The 13333-nt window shown below is 48.9% G+C and overlaps 1 protein-coding gene across 3 annotated transcripts in view; it reads right to left on the minus strand.

Moving 5' to 3' along the window:
* TMC6 (transmembrane channel like 6) overlaps positions 1–13333 on the minus strand; it is a 229636-nt gene that overhangs the window by 184792 nt on the left and 31511 nt on the right. Inside the window, exon 1 of one of the 3 annotated variants that reach the window (XM_078653858.1) lies at positions 5249–5446. The exons of 1 other annotated variant lie outside the window; for it this stretch is intronic. The gene's annotated coding sequence lies outside the window, so the exon portion shown is untranslated. Of the gene's footprint in view, positions 1–5248; positions 5447–13333 lie in introns of those variants that run through there. One more of the 3 variants, XM_078653860.1, reaches the window with a different exon arrangement.

Here is a 13333-nt window from a genome sequence, read left to right on the forward strand (position 1 = left end):
TACTAGCTTCTTACACTGAGCCCCGAAAACATCTCCTTACACTGAGTACCATTACTAGCTCCTTATACTGAGCTCTGAAAACATCTCGCACTGAGCACCGATACTTGCTCCTTACACTGAGCCCCACAAACATCTCCTCACATTGAGTACCGATACTAGCTCCTTACACTGAGCCCCGAAAACATCTCCTCACATTGAGTACTGATACAAGCTCCTTACACCGAACCCCAACAATATCTCCTCACACTGAGCTCCGATACCAGCTCCTTACACTGAGCCCCGAAAACATCTCCTCACACTGAGAACCGATACCAGCTCCTTACACTGAGCCCCGCAAACATCTCCTCACACTGAGTACCGATACCAGCTCCTTACACTGAGCTTTGAAGACATCTCACACTGAGCACCGATACTAGATCCTTACACTGAGCCCCGCAAACATCTCCTCACACTGAGTACCGATACTAGCTCCTTACACTGAGCTCTGAAAACATCTCCTCACACTGAGTACCGATACTAGCTCCTTACACTGAGCCCCGGAAACATCTCCTCATACTGAGCACCGATACTAGCTCCTTACACTGAGCCCCGAAAACATCTCCTCACACTGAGTACCGATACTAGCTTCTTATACTGAGCTCTGAAAACATCTCCTCACACTGAGTACCTATACTAGCTCCTTACACTGAGCACCGAAAACATCTCCTCACACTGACTACCGATACTAGCTTCTTACATTGAGCCCCGGAAACATCTCCTCACACTAAGCAACGATACTAGCTCCTTACACTGAGCCCCAATAACATCACACTGAGCACCGATACTAGCTCCATACACTGAGCTCTGAAAACATCCCACACTGAGCACGATACTAGCTCCTTACACTGAGCCCCGCAAACATCTCCTCACACTGAGTACCGATACTAGCTCCTTATACTGAGCTCTGAAAACATCTCACACTGAGCACCGATACTAGCTCCTTACACTGAGCCCTGCAAACATAACCTCACACTGAGCACCGATACTAGCTCCTTACATTGAGCTCCGAAAACATCTCCTTACACTGAGCACAGATAAAAGCTCCTTATACTTAGCTGCAATAAACCCTCCTTACAATGACACCTTACACTGTCATCTTATTCAGATTTGTAGAGCGCACTATCACAGTAGAGGGTATACAAGCGCTGAGCACTAGCAGTAGATCCCCATGTTGAGTACCAAGGCTACATCCTTACATTGAGCACTGATACTAGCTCCGGACACTCCGCTTTCTATAACACCTCCTTACACTCAGCACCGATACTAGCTCATGAGCACCAAGTCTACATCCTTACACGGAGCACCAATACTAGTCCTTACATTGGCATGTTCTTCAGATTTGTAGAGCGCACTATCACAGTAGAGGGTATACAGGTACTGAGCACTAGCTCCTATTGTTGATTACCAAGGCGACATCCTTACACTGAGCACCGATACTAGCTCCGTAAACTTTACTCCAATACAACTACTTACTCCGTGCGCCGATACTAGCCACTGAGCATCAAGCCTACATCCTTACACTGAGCACCAATAACACCTCCTTACACTGAGCACCAATACTAGACCTTACACTGTCATGTTATTCAGATTTGTAGAGTGCACTATCACAGGATAGGGTATGCAGGCGCTGAGCACTAGCAGTAGCTCCTTATGTTGAGTACCAAGGTGACATCCTTACAATGAGCACCGATACTAGCTCCGCACACTGAGCACCAATAACACCTCCTTACAATGAGCACCAATACTAGTCCTTACACTGTCATGTTATTCAGATTTGTAGAGCGCACTATCACAGTACAGGGTATATAGGCGCTGAGCACTAGCTCCTTATGTTGAGTACCAAGGCTACATCCTTACACTGAGCACCAATACTAGTCCTTACACTGTCATGTTATTCATATTTGTAGAGCGCACTATCACAGGAGAGGGTATACAGGCGCTGAGCACTAGCAGTAGCTCCTTATGTTGAGTACCAAGGCGACATCCTTACATTGAGCACCAATACTAGCCTCTTACTCTTTACTCCAATACATCTACTTACTCCCCGTGCCAATACTAGCCCCTGAGCATCAAGTGTACATCCTTACTCCGAGCACCAATACTAGTCCTTACACTGTCATGTTATTCAGATTGTAGAGTGCACTATCACAGGAGAGGGTATACAGGCGCTGAGCACTAGCAGTAGCTCCTTATGTTGAGTACCAAGGTGATATCCTTACAATGAGCACCAATGCTAGCTCCGTAAACTTTACTCCAATACATCTCCTTACTCCACGCTCTGATACTAGCCCCTGAGCATCAAGTCTACATCCTTACACTGAGCACCAATACTAGTCCTTACACTGTCATGTTATTCAGATTTGTAGAGCGCACTATCACAGGATAGAGTATGCAGGCGCTGAGCACTAGCAGCAGCTCCTTATGTTGAGTACCAAGGCGACATCCTTACATTGAGCACTGATACTAGCTCCTTAAACACCGCTTCTGTAACATCTTCTTACACTGAGCACAGCCACTAGATCCTAACACTTAGTTTCCATAAATCCTCTTTACACTGAGAACTGATACTAGCTCATGAGCACCAAGTCTACATCCTTACAATGACCACCAATAACACCTCCTTACACTGAGCACCAATACTAGTCCTTACACTGGCATGTTCTTCAGATTTGTAGAGCGCACTATCACAAGAGAGGGTATACAGGCACTGAGCACTAGCAGTAGCTCCTTATGTGGAGTACCAAGGCTACATCCTTACACTGAGCACCGATACTAGCTCCGTACACTGAGCTCCAATAACACCTCCTTACACAGAGCACCAATACAAGTCCTTACACTGTCATGTTATTCAGATTGTAGGGTGCACTATCAAGGAGAGGGTATACAGGCACTGAGCACTAGCAGTAGCTCCTTATGTTGAGTACTAAGGTGGCATCCTTACACTGAGCACTGATACTAGCTCCTTATTCTTAGCTTCAATAAAACCTCCTTACACTGAGTACTGATACTAGCTCATGAGCACCAAGTGACATCCTTACACTGAGCACCAATAACACATCCTTGCACTGAGCACCAATACTAATCCTTACACTGTCATGTTATACAGATTTGTAGATCGCACTATCACGGGAGAGGGTATACAAGCGCTGAGCACTAGCAGTAGATCCCCATGTTGAGTACCAAGGCTACATCCTTACACTGAGCACCGATACTAGCTCCGTACACTGAGCTCCAATAAAACCTCCTAACACTGAGCACTGATACTAGCTCCTTACACTTAGCTTCAATAAAACCTCCTTACACTGAGCACTGATATTAGCTCATGAGCACCAAGTCTACATCCTTACACTGAGCACCAATAACACCTCCTTACACTGAGCACCAATACTAGTCCTTACACTGTCAAGTTATTGAGATTTGTATAGAGCACTATCACAGAAGAGGGTATACAGGCGCTGAGCACTAACAGTAGCTCATGATGTAGCGCACCAAGTCTACATTCTTACACTGAGCACCAATACTAGTCCTTACACTGGCATGTTCTTCAGATTTGTAGATCGCACTATCACAGGAGAGGGTATGCAGGCGCTGAGCACTAGCAGCAGCTCCTTACGTTGAGTACCAAGGCGACATCCTTACATTGAGCACTGATACTAGCTCCTTAAACACCGCTTCTGTAACATCTTCTTACACTGAGCACAGCCACTAAATCCTAACACTTAGTTTCCATAAATCCTCTTTACACTGAGAACTGATACTAGCTCATGAGCACCAAGTCTACATCCTTACAATGACCACCAATAACACCTCCTTACACAGAGCACCACTACTAGTCCTTACACTGTCATGTTATTCAAATTTGTAGATCGCACTACGCACAGGAGAGGGTACACAGGCGCTGAGCACTAGCAGTAGCTCCTTATGTTGAGTACCAAGGCGAGATCCTTACACTGAGCACCGATACTAGCTCCGTACACTGAGCTCCAGTAACACCTTCTTACACAGAGCACCAATACAAGTCCTTACACTGTCATGTTATTCAGATTGTAGAGTGCACTATCAAGGAGAGGGTATATAGGCACTGAGCACTAGCAGTAGCTCCTTATGTTGAGTACCATGGCGACATCCTTACATTGAGCACTGATACTGGCTCCTTAAACACCGCTTGTGTAACATCTTCTTACACTGAGCACAGCCACTAGATCCTAACACTTAGTTTCCATAAATCCTCTTTACACTGAGAACGGATACTAGCTCATGAGCACCAAGTCTACATCCTTACAATGACCACCAATAACACCTCCTTACACTGAGCACCAATACTAGTCCTTACACTTTACTCCAATACATCTCCTTACTCCACGCTCTGATACTAGCCCCTGACCATCAACTCTACATCCTTACACTGAGCACCAATACTAGTCCTTACACTGGCATGTACTTCAGATTTGTAGAGCGCACTATCACAGGAGAGGGTATACAGGCGCTGAGCAGTTGCTCCTTATGTTGAGAACCAAGGCTACATCCTTACCCTGAGCACCGATACTACTAGCTCCGTACACTCCACTTCTATAACATCTCCTTACACTGAGCACCGATACTAGCTCCGTACACTCCACTTCTATAACATCTCCTTACACTGAGCACCGATACTAGCTCATGAGCATCAAGTCTACATCCTTACACTGAGCACCAATACTAATCCTTACACTGTCAAGTTATTGAGATTTGTAGAGCGCACTATCACAAGAGAGAGTAGAGTACACAGGCGCTGAGCACTAGCTCCTTATGTTGAGTACCAAGGCGACATCCTTACACTGAGCACCGATACTAGTTCCGTACACTGAGCTCCAATACTAGTCCTTACACTGTCATGTTATTCAGATTTGTAGAGTGCACTATCACAGGAGAGGGTATACAGACGCTGAGCACTAGCAGCAGCTCCTTATGTTGAGTACCAAGGGGAGATCCTTACACTGAGCACCGATACTAGCTCCTGACACGGGATCTAACCCTGGCTCCTTAGAGAGCACCGAGGCTAAATCCTTACACTGAGCTCAATAATATTTCGTTACACGGAGCTCCAACGCCGGCACCCGAGAGCTGCGGCTAACCCCGTACTCAGGTTAGGACACCCCCACGGCGCACCTGGGCGCTCTTACCGAGGGGCCCGGGGACTTTGCAGCCCCCTGACGGCTCCGGCACTCACCTCTTGAACCGGTGGGAGGCTCCCGGGCCCCGGGTGTTGTGAATACCGCTCTCCTGAAGGGAATGTCCGTGATTCACTCCTGGCCCCGCCCGGTGCATGCCGGCCCGGTGCGGCGGAGCTGCTCCGGGCACAGGGCAGGTGAGTGTGGGAGGAGCGCTCCGCGGAGAGAGGGTGCCAAGGGGGCGGAAACACGAAAACAGGGCAGGAGAGGGCCGCCTCTGCCCCGGGCTCAGGACCTGGGACGGGCCGCCCCTCCCCCTTCCTGTCTCTGGCTCACATTCAAATGAACCTCACTGCCTCGACAGGGCAAACAGGGGGCCCGAAGTTTATGAAGCGGAACGGCGCTTATCCCTTCCTTCAATATACAACACTAGGTCGGTGGCCAGGGCTGTGCATTTTACAAGTTAGACACGCTTTGGCGAAGTAAATGTGTACAATAGACAAACCATCTACATCTGTTGCCATAAAGTCTGTCCCCAGACGATGCTGTGACTTGCTCCACACCTTAGCGCTTCTGGCCCGTGTGATGATGAGACAAATGTTACACAATGCCATCTCATGTCTCACTGATTCTGACAGCACGCCAGAGTTTCCCCTTTTTTAGTTTCGAACATTTTTTTCTTCCATCTCGCTGCAAAGTACACGTAAGTCAGTCGAAAGAAGGATTGCCGGTTTTGATTTTTGTCGAAGTCTCTAAAATGTAGCTAGATCAAAGCTGTACAATTTGTGTTTGAGGAAGGACAGCCCAACTGTGATTGGGCGGTGTTTGAAAACGCTGTTACAGGGAGTTACAGTAACATTATTGTGTGTGCGGGGGAGACTGAGAAAAAGTTGTGACGAAATTGTTATCTTCTTAAAAAAAAAAATGAAATGTGGCTACAAAAAAATTGAAAAATATGCTTTGTAGAGCGAAGGTAAGTATACTGAAGGCAGGGTCAAAGGAGCATCTCCCAGTTAAAAAATAGAGGAGCATTTGCAGAGACGTGGGAAAGAGGAGGGACTTGTAATGCTATTTAGGGTTCAGGAAATTAGAAATATGGGAAACAAACTTTTTTTTTAGCTAAGGGAAGGCAACATTGAGGGACAGTAAGGGTTTTTTAGTGTTCAGAGAAGTGTAGCACTAAGAGGTAGATTGGGGTCTTTAGAGTTCAGGGACAGGCAGCAAGAAGGGGACGTAAAGGTTTTTGGGGTTCAGGGAACAGTTCATAAAAGGGTATTACAGGGGTTTTAGGGTTCAGGGAAGGGTAGCAGTAAGGGATAGGGGCCTTTAGATTTCAGAGAAGGACAGTGTTAGGGTGTAGTAAGGGTTTTTTAGGGTTCAGGGAAGTATTGGATTGAGATGTAATTTGGGGTTTTAATGTATGAGGGAATTGAAGCATTAAGGGGTTATTATCAAATTTTTTTTTCAATTGCCCTAGTCAATAATGAAGGTCCAGCAGTCCTGCCAAGTATCACGCAATAGGTGTGACGCTCACGCATTTCAGTGTCGTGTTCCGCATCACCGCACTGAAATGCATTGTCACGCATTTTGCCACTCGCCACCGGAGGTGCCTGTGCACCAGTGCGCCGGCTCTGCTGCTCCGAGAGACGTGCTGCCAGCACTTGCTTGCTGGGCTCTGAGTTCGTAAATAGTTAAAGATCCATGATCTGCTCTCAGCTCTGGAGTGGCGGAGAGAGCTTATAATGTAACAAATCTGCCCAGCTGATTTTTTGGAATTTCTGAGGGCGTCAGGATCGGATGCCACAATGACGGCTCTGCACATCAAATAAATCCTGTGGAGAGAGGGTATGAAGCGACAGCCAGAGTGACGGTTTTGGGGTTGCACGAAATATGCCGAGGATTATAGCCTTTCAAATGACCGTGTCTTATTTGGCGGGTTGTTCGTGGTGTCCTGCATGAGGGTGAGTCAGGCAGAACACTCAGCAGCAGCAGGCTCACCGAAGACAGCTCTGGACTAAGGAGGCGGGTGCTGCGGTGGCACCCGCCCTAAACCTGCCACGCAGAGTCCACTGCAGACTCATGGTTCCCATGCCCGCAATGCTAAACCTCCGCACCTCACAGTGTCTCTAGCCCCTTGCCATGGTAAAACAGCTGTAGATCCCAAGCTAGTCCTGCTGTGATTCTCGCCTCTCTGCATTTGAGTTAGTGGAGGCACCTCTGCAGGCGCAGTGTCTTGGGCCACATGGTGATTTTATAAGGCTTCTGGCAGACATACCAGAAGCAGATGTGGGAGAGCTCAGCACAGAGGTATGTTTGTAAGGCCCAAACCAAAGTGGCATCCTTTTCATTTGGCACACAAAAGGCTTGGCAGTCCTGAACAGCTGAAGTGCCTGCCCTCTGTTACTGAGGACTGCAGTCACACAGTCTGTGTCTGGTTACTGTCCTTCTGTTTTTGGTGCTTTGTAGCAGTTTTAATATATTAATCAGACTTTCTTGTTGCTCAAATGGGTGCAGCGTCTTATATTTATATGTTTCCCTTGTCTTCATTGCTTGATTTTGCTCGTGTGAAAGTGTCACTCATAATGGTTGAAATGTCACTCATAATTACACTGAAAATATGAAAATGTCACACATAGCATTCTAAAATCTTGGCAGCTATGGTCCAGGGACTGTTAGATTTAAGGGATACAGGCTTTAAGGGTTCAGGAAAGAATAGTGTTAAGGGGTATTAAGGGTTTTTAGGGTTCAGCGAATCAATCAATCAATCATTTGTAAAGCGCACTACATACCCGCGAGGGTCTCAAGGCGCTGGATGTGTTGCATTAATGGGTAATTTGGGGGTTTAAAGGTGAAGGGAAGGATATCTGTAACAACATCCCTCTATCCATCAGGACCTCCCCAATTCAGCTACAATTTATAAAAAAAAGCTTAAAACACACCTCTTTAAATAACACCAAATTACTTTCTATTGAGACCTAACAAATACTGTAGCAGATTTTGGATGCGCACTGTGCAGTGCAGTCCCAGGACATACGAAATTCCCCATATAATATTTCCACCTTCATGTAAACGTTCTTTTCAAAGTGGCTGGTCTAGCAGCTGCATGTTGCATTGCACCAAAATAGATTAGATAAATGAAAGAGATTTAAGGTTTCATGTATCCCCAACAGTGTGCTTAAAGGCTTTTATAACACGCAGTCCCTGTGCACAATGAAAACTGTGGCTTCCTACAATATCTCATCTTTTTCCTTACGACTGTGGCATCAATTATTCTAATAGAAATGTATTGGGCCTTCTGAGACTTGTAATGCAGACAAATGTGAGCTTTCCTAGTTCGATCTTTTCAAAGTCGGATTGCACTAAAATATTCTTAGGGTTTTCTTCATATGCAGATTCAAGACACCCGTTATCATAATAAGGGATCAACAGAGCTAACCAGAGCTAACCATAGTGGCCAGCTATTTACTGCCATGACCAGAAATCTAAATCACTGGATTTCCAGATTAATCCAGACCTGCAGTTTTAGCCAGCAACACTGCTGTTAGACTTGGCATATTTTGGCGTGTTTCCCCTGAGTTTTTGCTTTCTGCCCTCCCGGTTTTTACTCTGTTTTTGCTGGTATAACATTTCTGCGCGCTTTTCGCACTGCTGATCAATGGTCAAGCGCTGGTGCTCCTGTGGTAAATTGTGTTATGATTGGATGTGTGACTTACATGTCAGTCCCCAGTAAAGGGCACTGCTGGTGCCGGGGCTTGTGAGTCAACCGCTACTCGTGGACCTGCAGCACGGATTGTGCCACCCACGTACGTAGCCCAAAAAAGGTATAAGTGAATGAAGTTTGGTATGCCTGAACTCAGCATCTAAAGAAGCAGCCTTTAGCGAGGGTGCCTTTTTCATTCTGAGTTCATAGAGGCCACTGTTAGAAAGTGGGTATCATTTTGCTCTGTCATCCCGTTTGCCTCTGCTGGAATGTGGATTGCCTGTCTGGTTTTTGGACGACAGATGGCTAGGAAGCAGGGTGGCTCCCGATAGTCTAGGTAGGTCAGGTAAGGGCTAAATAGGCCTGGGTTACGATGGGGGAAGAGGGAGGAGATTTCCTTGCACCTCAAAGGGCCTGGTCTGCCTCTGGCAAAGCCGTTTCCATCTCCTACCAGGAATTCACGCCAGAGAAGGTCCAACTGGTTCTGGCCGGACACCCACACCCTTTGCCTGGAAGATTAATTATATGAAAATATTGGATATTTTTCTAAACAGGTGTGGTGTCCTTTTGTGGTGCTTACACTGTCTTACTGTTGGTTATGTGCAAATGCTTTACACTGCCTCTAAGATAATCCTGGCTGCTCGTGCCAAGCTACCATGGGGGTGAGCAGGGGTTATTTTAGACGTGTAACGCCCTTATCCTGACTAGAGTGGAGGTTTTTGCCTGGCTTTGCCCTGCGCCCTAGCCTACCAAAAATCCAATTTCTAACATTGGTTGTCAGCGGTGAGGATCGGACTTGTTTTTGCCCTTGACTTACAGTGATTGGGGTGCACTACTGCCATATTGCAGACCATTACGTGCCACATACTAACCTGATTTCTTTTTGCCCAATTTTTGTGATCTTGACAGGTGAACTTGCTGCTTCATCATGCCGGAATCAATAGCATCATCCGTTGCATCAATGGACATTGCCTTTGAGGAGGATAGGTTGGAGCTCTACACTGTGAGAGACTGAAGTCTGTGTGCAAAAACCTAAAATTCCAAGTCAGAGGCCTCACTAGGAAGGACGAGCTACAAAAGGCACTGAGGGCCTGGGTAGCAGCCAGAGACACAAGTGGGCAATCTGGTGACCTTAGTGGAGAGGCATGGGAGCCTAGTCCTAGGATGGATGTGCTTTTGGGAGGGGGGAACCTTTCCGACCAGGCAGCAGTGGCCTGTCCCCAGAGGAGCTGGAGGACAGGCGGGAAGCAAAGAGAGCCACCACAGAGCTAGAAAATATTAGATTGGCCCTGGAGGAGAAGAGAATGGTATTGGAACATGAAGTTAGGATGAAGGAACTCGATTGAGAGAAAAGAACCAGCTCAGATGGTGGCAGCAACTCGTCAAGACAGACAGACCAAATCGTACACATCCCGAAGAACGTGGGCCGAGAGTTTAGAAGGGGGATGACATACAGAGGTGGTTTCAGGGTTATGGGGCAGCAATACACATGAATGTGGTCCCTGAGGAGAATTGGGGAGCAGGATTGTGGTCTCTGTTTCCAGAGGAAGCCAGGGATAGTTTGACAGCTTTGGGCAAGGGGCCTGACCTCACCTATGCTGATATGAAGGAAGCCCTTCTCAATAGGTATGGTCTCACCCCTGAAAAGTACAGGGATCAGTTTAGGTCCTGGAAGAAATCTGATGCCAAAACGTGGCTGGAATGTGTGGATGGGTTTAGTCGATCGTTGGATGGCTGGGTGAAGGGCAGCAATGTGACAGATTTTAAGTCCTCTACCATTTGATTGTGTGGGAGCACCTGTCTAGTCTATGTTTTGCAGACCTGCGCCAGCACCTAGTAGATAGTAAGTGACTGACCCCAGGAAGCTTGCTATGGAAGCGGACTGCTGGGTGAGTACCAAGGTCCACAAGAAAGTGTTTGGGGGAGACTCAGCCAAAGGTGGGCAGGGTCCCCAGCCGAAAAGTGGGGGGGGGACAAGGGTAAAACACAGGAGTTTTCGAAAGGGCCCCAAAATAACACCCAGGGTAAAGGTTACCATCCCCCTGGAGATAAGAAGCAAGGGGCCTCGACAGGAAAGCCTGCCGAGACCGGTCCCCGCAAGTGTTTTGCATGTGACCAGGTGGGGCACATGAAGGGAGACCCCAGGTGCCCAAAGGGGACACAGCCACCCACCGGTGGGCAGTCCAAAGTGTTGGCCAGCGTGGTGCTTGGGGAGGAGGAGGAGTCCCAACAGGAGGGTGGGGCCCCGCAGAAATGACCCACGTCTCACTAGGGTCAAGTGAGATGGTCCCAGAAGCCCAGGCGCCCCCTAACACAAAGAAATACAGCACCTGGGTGACCATCAATGGGAAAAGGGCAGAGGCTCTCAGGGATACTGGAGCCAGTGTGACCTCAGTTAGGTGTCACCTGGTCCCTGAGACGCAAGTAGTCTCCAGGCCATTTCACCAGGTGATCGCAGTCGACAATTCAGAGCACCAGTGTCTAGTGGCGCAGGCTCCCTTCGAGTGGGGTGGGGGGGTCTCAGGTCCATTGAGGGTTGTTGTGAGCCCTTCATGCGTGTTGATTGTCTGCTCAGTAACGACCTGGAGCAGTCCTTATGGAAGGATGTTGAGCTCAGGTCCCACTTGGAGATGTTGGGGTTGCTAGAGTGGGCATGCATGTCCACTCGGTCGATGGCGGCCCGAGAGAGTGATCAGAGAAACCCGGAGTTGAGACAGTGGCCCAGGTCCCTGCCAAAAGAAAGGGCAAGGGGCGCGGGAAACCGGCCCCTGAGGTTCCCACGGCCCGGGAAGAGACAGACCTCAAGGGGGACGCTCCGGTGCCTACAGGGGTGCAGGTAGCCGAACTGGGAGACATCTCTGAGCTGACCCATTGGCAGCAAGAAGGGGGTCCCACCAGGGAGGAGTTCTGCCGGGAGCAGAGAGTGCCCTTCTCTGGAGGGTCTGCGGTGGCAGGCCGCAGCCCAGGCGATTGGTGATCAGTCCTGATCACATTGGATCTATTTGGAGAATGATCTCCTGTACAGCAAGCCTAAGGTCGCGGAATTTGGATCAGCCCGGGTGCTGGTGGTACCCCAGTGCTTCCGGACCTTCCTACTGGGTCTGGCTCACGACGTGCCTTTGGCAGGACTTTTGGAGCAGGACAAGACCTTTGACCCACTTGTCACCCACTTTTTCTGGCCTCAAATGCGAAGGCAGTCGGATGTGCATTGTCGGTCTTGCCAAACTTGCCAGGCAAGTGGCAAGAGTGTGAGGAAGGTCAAAGCGCCTCTCCAACGGTTCCCTGTGATGGGGACACCCTTTGAAACAGTAGGGATGGACATCGTGGTGCCACTGGATCCCAAGACAGCCATGGGCAACAGGTACATCCTGGTCTTGGTGGACCATGCCACCCGGTACCCGGAGGCAATCCCTCTTAGGACAACGACGGCACCAGTGGAGGGCCGGTCGGTCGGTAATGGGGATATTTTCCCATGTGGGGTTCCCCAGAGAGGTGGTTTCTGACAGGGGGACCAATTTCATATTGAAGTATATGACATCCCTGTTGAAGGAGTGTGGCGTACATATCAGTTCACCCCTCCTTACCACCCCCAAGGTAACGGTCTGGTGGAAAGGTTCAACCAGACCTTAAAGGGCATGATCAAGGGTCCCACTGAACCCATTAGGTGTAAGTGGGACGTCCTCTTACCATGCCTGCTCTTTGCATACAGGGAGGTACCCCAGAAGTCTCTCGGGTTCAGCCCCTTCGAGATGTTGTACTGTCACCCCGTGTGATGACCTCTCAACTTGGTGAGGGAGGGCTGGGAGGCCGCTCCCTAGAAGACGCCCCAGGATGTGTTCAGCTCCATGCTGGCCTTTCGCAACCAAATGGCCCGCTTCAGGAAACTTGCTCAGGCGAACCTCTAGGCCAGCCAAGAAGAAATTAGGAAGTGGTATGACTAGAATGCCACTCTGGTAGAGTTTTAACCTGGACAGAAAGTGTGGGTTATAGCTCCTGTGGAACCTTGTGCCTTGCAGTACAAGTGGAAAGGGCCCTTTGAGGTGGTGGAGCACAAAAGTGAGGTCACCTACCTGGTGGATTTGCAGGCTCCTCTGAACCTGTTGCGGGTCCTCCATGTGAACCGCCTCAAACCCCACTTCGAGAGGTCCGAAGAGAGCATGCTCTTGGCAACAGACGACGGGGAGGAAGCGGAGAGTGAGCCTCTCCCGGACCTCCTGTCTGCCCAAGAGGGGGATAGATCGGTGGATGGTGTGACCCTCTCCCCGGCTCTGACCGCTGAGCAACAGAGCGAGTGTCACCAGTTGTTGGAGCAGTTTGCCCCACTGTTCTCCTTGACCCCTTGACTGGTGTACCCATGACGTGGATACCGGTTAAAGCCCCCCAGTGAAACTTAAGATTTACCGGTTGGCTGACCGGGTCAAGGCCAGCATCAAAGAGGAGGTCT

Source organism: Lissotriton helveticus, chromosome 7 (genome assembly GCF_964261635.1).
Source record: "Lissotriton helveticus chromosome 7, aLisHel1.1, whole genome shotgun sequence".
Taxonomy (NCBI): domain Eukaryota; kingdom Metazoa; phylum Chordata; class Amphibia; order Caudata; family Salamandridae; genus Lissotriton; species Lissotriton helveticus.